Source organism: Formica exsecta, unplaced genomic scaffold (assembly GCF_003651465.1).
Source record: "Formica exsecta isolate Colony F162 unplaced genomic scaffold, ASM365146v1 scaffold357, whole genome shotgun sequence".
Classification (NCBI taxonomy): domain Eukaryota; kingdom Metazoa; phylum Arthropoda; class Insecta; order Hymenoptera; family Formicidae; genus Formica; species Formica exsecta.
The window spans coordinates 184,390-191,779 of NW_021850817.1; the positions used below are offsets into that span (position 1 = coordinate 184,390).

The 7,390-nt window shown below is 38.0% G+C and overlaps 1 protein-coding gene across 1 annotated transcript in view; it reads right to left on the reverse strand.

Annotated features, from left to right (window-relative positions):
- Positions 1 to 7,390, reverse strand: part of LOC115238743 (dynein heavy chain 12, axonemal-like) — a 132,510-nt gene that overhangs the window by 67,168 nt on the left and 57,952 nt on the right. The window lies entirely within an intron of this gene.

The following is a 7,390-nucleotide window of genomic DNA, read 5'->3' on the forward strand; positions in this document are numbered from 1 at the left end:
TATTTTATATATTTTTATATCAGAATATGTCAGATTAAGATATAAAATAACTCAAAAAGTACTTAATGAAAACATACTTTATTATAAAGTTTTGAAAAGGTCTCGACAAGGGCCATAAGAATATGCAATAAAAAATAGAGGTTTCAATTTAAAAAATTCAATGCGATCTTGATATGACCTTAACAATGCCACACAAGGTCTAACTAATATTCCTATCTCTTTTCCCCCTCAGAACCAAACAACTTTTGTCTAAAAAGTTTCCTTCTAAAACTTACAGGTTTTGAGATATTTGCCTGTTAATATTAAAAAGACTCACCCTGTATAAGTTCCTCAAAATCCTCCTTAGAAGAGAACGAAACCCAAAAATAAGATCCAAACAAAACACGCGCAGCGCATTAAAACACGTCCGTTCTACGTCCGCGGGCGGTAACAAACTCTCAAAAGGATCTTATTTTAAATTTAAAAAAAGGTATTTTCATAATATATCTATATATCATAATGTATTTTAATTTTTACAGCATCAGTCCCGTTATTTTTTAGACAAACGGTGTACTAAATTGTTATATATATCTTTTGCAATTGTCTTTATGTACCTTGACGAAACCACGAAGCTTTACACCTAGCTATTACGAATCTTTTCTGTGACTACATTTCTTTTCAAAATATTCTGTTCGTGATGTTGGCTTCTTATTTAAATCAAAAAATAGTAGATATGCCTTCTCTCTATATGTCATTCTTCTCTTCACTCGACAAAAATATAACAGTCACACGATGTTTTTACGGGGCGTATCCCATTTGGACACGGAACGATTGGACACCGCTCGATTGGACACGTAGTATTGGACACGGAACGATTGGACACTGCACAATTGGACACGCACACTGCACGGTTGGACACCGCACGATTGGACACCGCACGATTGGACACGCACACTGCACGATTGGACACTGCACGATTGGACATCGCACGATTGGACACTGCACGATTGGACACCGCATTATTGAAAATTGCACGATTGGACACCGCACGATTGAACACTGCACGATTGGACACAGTGGGTTCCTCCCACTCCATGATTATTTTTTTGCACACAAAAATCTTGTTTTTGGTTGAATAAAATAATCCTTTTCTACGATTTAAGTACACATTAAAACAAAGAAGAGACATCCCGAGTTTATATTAAAAACAGAAAAAACTAAAAAATTACAGTTTTTTTATCGGTTTCAAGTCGTAACAATACTTGTTTAATGTAAAAGTTTTGCAGTGTGTACGTGCAAAATAAAATCCCTCTCCACTCGGAAATGCATGAAAGAATATAAATGAACGTTTAGAAAAGTGTTTAGAAACCTACTTAAAAATATTACTGTTTGCAAAAGTTTCGTGCATATGTGTGTGTGCGAGATCGAGGCTCAGCAGTAAAATAGAGCAATAGATTAGTTGCGTGATGTCGCGATAGACAGAGCTGCAGTCTTACATGATAAGGACAGATATAATCGTATTATCTTTGTCTCTTTCATGTGTATGAGAGTAATATATATATGCGTACTAACATTATAGCAGTTTCTCGGAGTGAGTCCTGATTGCGCACATTACCGATCGGACACGACAATATTTCCCGATTGGACACAGACCCGATCGGACACAGACCGGATCGGACACAGACTCGATTGGACACAAACGCTATTGGATACAGTCCCAATCGAACATAAACCTTGTTTGAAATATTTAGTTTCAGGGTAATTATTTATTTGGAATAAAGCCTTTTCTGAATTTTGACAAATATGATCGGATCTCTCAGTCAGCATATACTTTACAAAGCAAAGCGAGGTCCACCCCGCAATTGTTGTATGGATGGGAAAGTGTATGCGTGGGCGCAATGGGTTCCGCCCCTCCCCCCTCCCCACAGGGGTCTTCACTTCCGAATAATATAACCTAACCCAAACCTATTTCTGATTTAAAACTATAATTTGGTTTGGGTTAGGTTATATCTTTCGGAAGACGAGCCGCCCGTAGTGGGGGCGGAACCCACTGCGTCCACGCATACACTTTCCCATTCACACAACAATTGTGGGGTGGACCTCGCTTTGCTTTGTAAAGTATATGCTGACCGAGAGATCCGATCATATTTGTTAAAATTCAGAAAAGGCTTTATTCTAAATAATTACACTAAAACTAAATATTTCCAACAAAGTTTAGGTTTAATCGATATTCATTACATATATATATATATATATATATATATATAATGAATATCGTTGGAAAAAACTCAATACAAATGTTTAGTTTGTAAATCGAAGATGAAAGAATACATATATGGTTACGTTCTCACAGGAATGGGCCCCTCCATCGCTATATATATACAGGGTGTCCTAAAACTACCGTATTTTCTCTTAATGGCAGGTTCCTTACAACATTTCAAGACGAAAATTTTAATACAAAAATGTCGAGACTATAATAGTTTTTAAACAGAAAGCGATTATATTTTACGAATGACAGGGCTGAAATTTTTAATATACTGACACTTTTAATTATATGGACGCGCTAACCCGTCGGAGTTCGATTGCTACTCCGGCATCTTCTTAACTCCAATAGACTATCCAGTTAGGATATATTTCTTTTATTGTTATTAGCTTCTCCCAAAATGTGTGCATCGAATCCATATTTCATAGCTTGTATTTTATTCATTAAAAAGGCTGCATTTACAAAAAACGGAATTACCAATTTCCACAATAATCACATATGGGCAGAGAAGGTGGATTTTCCACATGCAATTATTAAAATAAACCGCTAGTGTCACTTCTTTAAATCTATGGATGGATATCTTCGGTAATTATTTCATTGGATTAGCTATTTCACCAAAATTCATGTAGTCACAGAATAGATACATAATAGCTAGCTGCAAAGACGAATAACTGACTGATTTATAGAAGCATACTTTTAAAATAATCCCCTATTTATTTGGAACTATGTATGTGAGAATAGAAAAAGATATAGTACATAAAACATTGTTCGTAAATATTAAAATAAAGATCTAACACAACAAACCTGTTTTCTAGATTGCGCTCTGTACTTGGAAATGAATGAGCAACAAGATCTTTTAATATAAAAAATAATTTCTATCTTCGAAAAGATTCAGTTTTGAATGTTTACTAGGAATTTTTTATTCTACTTCGGGAGTATCTACCATAAGTTCTGCATACAAGGGCTGTATGATAAGTACCCGTGTTTAACGACTGATAGTGCCACTGACTCAAAATCTGTATACCATCGTTTAACGCCATCTTTCGAACGACGCCTGTCAAAATTTCAGACAGATTTATCGAGTAGTTTTGTTTTGATAGCTGTTGAAAGTGGGCAAGTTTGTGTTTGTTTGCAACCATGGGAAAAGTGCAATATCGGTCAGTAATTCGATTCCTTTTTTTGGATGGGAAGACGTGTGAGGAAATCAAAGTGAAGTTGCATGCCGTTTATAAGGACCATGCACCTTCGATGACTTCCATCAGATATTGGTTCAATGAATTCAATCGTGGCCGAACATCCGTTTTTGATGAAGACCTCAGAGTTCGACAAATCATATTTTTTGGATGGCTTAACAAAATTGGAATATCGCTGGATTAAATGTATCGAGCTGAAAGGAGACTATGTTGAGAAATAGATAAAAAAAATTTAAATAAAAATGCGTTTCCTTCCCTAACACGGGTACTTATCATACAGCTCTCGTACTTTTTCAAATACACTGAATATGTGTATGTATACACATATAGAATGTATTGCAAAATTCGCTAATCGAAGTATTATAGCAGGAAACTTCTCAAAAAATGAAATAATATAAGTATTTTCGAGTTTCTATATCAAGTAATAGTTTTTGAGACATACAAGTTTAAAACTGATCTATTACAAACTACATCAGCTGCATATGTATAATATTAATGATGCACGTACGATTTACAAAGAGGTAAAAATCTAAAGGTATTCTGTAATTGAGCATTTAAATTCCTATGTCTCAAAAACTATTAATTCAGATAAATAATCGCAAATACTTGTATTATATGTAATATTTATTATTTCCCTATGGGATTATACTTAACCTATCTTGTCTTAACCTAATTTTCCTTATATTTCTATTTAGCTTAACCTATTCTTCCGTCTTTCGCCGCAGCCTATTTCGCTTTCCTACTTTGTTCTCTCTCTCTCTCTCTCTCCTTCTACCTCATCTTCTTATTTTAATTCTTACACTAATCCTTACGTCTAAACTTATATTCTACAAGGTTTGTCAAAAGTGTGGAAACCCCTAAATAATTTTTGTAAAAATGAAAATATCAAAAAACGGTAAAACACGTATTTTGATTTATCAAAAAAGCTACCCTATGACATGGATACCGATCATCACCTACCCCCTGGTACGCGGGGGTAAGAGGGGGGTTTTAAATTGGATTAAGGGTCGAGTGGGGGCTCGTTTGAAAGGTCTTTTCATAACAAACACACCCTTAAAATTTTAAGTCGTTACGACCCCCTCATTCAAAATGGCGGCCGTTCAAATTTCGAAATTTCATGCACTTAGTGTTATCCAGGATTAACTGTGTGGAAGTGGCATGAATTAGATCCCTTGTGTGTGTGTGTGTGTGTGCGCGCGCGCGTGCGTGCGTGCGTGCGTGTGTGTGTGTGTGTGTGTGTGCGTGCGTGCGTGCGTGCGTGCGTGTGTGTGTGTGTGTGCCATATTTCTTCGAAATTATTTGGAAAAATATTTCGTATGGCTGGAATTATTTGATCTACAAGTAATCTCTCATATCTTTGAGCGTTCAGATTTTCTTAAAAAAAAACGGCCCTATTAAGTAGCCGTCTATTATTCCACACCATACATTAATTTTTTGTGGATATTGTGTGTGAGTTTCCCGCACTCAATTTGGATTCTCATCTGACCAGAAACGAAAATTTTGATTATTAGCTTCTCCCGTTAACGTGAAAGTTGCCTCGTCTGTAAAAACAATTTGATAAGAGATGATGAGCCGGACATCTATTAGTGCCATCATTCTTTCACAAAAACCTATACGACGCTCCAGATCTCCGTCTTGCAATTCTTGAACATATTGTAATTTGTATGGATAGAACTTGTTTTTCTTTAAAATTCTCCAAACGGACTTGGGAGCAATATCATGAATTTGAGCGGCTCTGTTAATAATAGAATTGGGATCTTCAATAAATATCTGCATAATATCAAGTTGTTTTTCTTCGTTAGTGGCAGACGATGATCTCCCTGATTTAGGGCGATTTTTTACGCTACCAGTTTCTCTGAAACGTTCTATTGTTTTTAAGACAGTGAACTTATTAATTCGACGATTCGGATACGTCTCATTAAATAATCGAGCGACAGCAGCGTACGATCGCTCGTTGTCACCCCATCCACGCATCATTAGGATAGTGATTCTTTCACGTTCCGACAATTCGCCAGCCATTTTTAAAACGTTTAATTTTTAATCTGCCTAAAATCTGTGAAAACAACTGATTTTGAGTAGCCGTGAGAACAACTGATTTTGAATAGTCGTGAGAACAACTGATTTTGAGTAGCCGTGAGAACGACTTCTTCCCCCTTCCTTTCCTCTAGCCTCTTTTCAAAATTCCATGCCCTTTTCCCTGCTTTCCCTCTCGGGCTCTCTCCACCTTCTGCCTAACCATATATCCTGGCGTTCTCCAATCTAACCCTATCGTCCACTCATATATCTCTCATGTATTCCCTCTGTCTCCTTTCTCTCTTTCCATCCCCATGCCTCCGCTCCATAATCCATTACCGTCCACATCAATGTGTCATATAACCACATTCTCCTTTCCCAGTCCTTCCACCAAAGCCTCTTTCCTATTCCTCACATCTTTCTCATCACCACTGCCGCCCTTCTTTCTTTTTCCTTCACATGTGCCTCCTGCCTTCCGTTCCTTTGTAGGATGTATCCCAGATATTTGATTTCCTTCACCTCCTTTAATTTCTTCCCCTTCCATCTCCAATCTACCTTCTTTGTCCTTCCCTCTCCCTTCCTAAATCTCATTACCTTTGTCTTTTTTGCGTTCAGTTCTAGGCCCTTTCTTTTTACATATCTCTCTAATCTGCTCAGCATTGCCCTCATATCTTGTTCCTCTTCCGCCATCATCGGCATACGCTAACGTGTAAATCTTTTCTACTCCCAGCCGCATTTCTCCCCACCCTGCCCTTGCCATTTCCTTCTCCAAATCCGCTATCAGTATGTTAAATAGCATTGGACTCAGTGGACATTCCTGCCTTAAACCTTTTGCCGTCCAAAACTCTTCCCCTATTCTCTCTCCCACTCTTACCCTACTTTTTGTCTTCCTTACCACCTCTTCTATGCTCACTACTAATCCTTCTCTCATCCCTCTCTCCCTCACCGACCTCACCAATATCTGCCTGTTTACTGAATCAAATGCCACCCTCAGATCTGCAAACACCGTCGTCATTTTTCCTTCCTTCTTCCCCAGCTGTCTATTTACTAAATAATTTAGGGCGTACACCTGATCCATTATTCCCATTCCTTTCCTGAACCCTGTCTGACTCACCGATAGTATTTCTTTCTCCTCCACCTCCATTTTTAACCTTTCCCCTAATGCCGCCGTGTATATTTTATACATCGACGGCATCAGGGTCACTCCTTTATAATCTTCCATGTTCTCTCCCTTCCTTTCTTAACAATCGGAACTATAATGCTCTCTTTCCATTCCTCTGGCTATCTCTCTCCCTTCCACACTCCCCCACATACCTCCCATACCCATCTCTCTATTTCATCTCCTCCATATTTCCATACCTCGTTCGGAATCCCGTCCTTTCCCATCGCCTTCTCATCTTTCAGACTTGCTATCACCCTCTTTACCTCCTCCCACTCTAGTTTTGACTTGTCCTTCTCTTCCCTTCTTTCCCTCCCTTCTCTTACCACCTTTCTTTCCACTTCTCCCAGCAATTGCATAAAATACTCCTTCCATTCTTCCATCTTCATCCCTTCACCCACCCATTTTTTCCTTTGTTTTCTATTCTATTGTTTACTATTTTGTTTACTATTGTTTACTACTTTCCCCTCTGTCTTTGCTTCCCCTGCCTCTCTCACCATCCTCTTTCTTTCTTCCCTTTTTTCGCACAATTCCTTATATCCCCTTTTCCTTTTTCTATATCTCCTCTTCCTCCCTTTCTTCTCCAACTTCGCAACTCTTTTCTTACTTCTTTCTTTCTCTTTCTGCACTCCTCATCCCATCACCCCTTTCTATTTTCCTTTTCTTTTCCGCTCTTTTCTTCGCACTTCTCTAATGTTTTCCTTATCCTTTTTCCCATTTCCTCCTGCATCCCTCTCTCTCTCCTCTCTCCACTCTCTCCAATTCTTTCCTAAACTCCGCTCT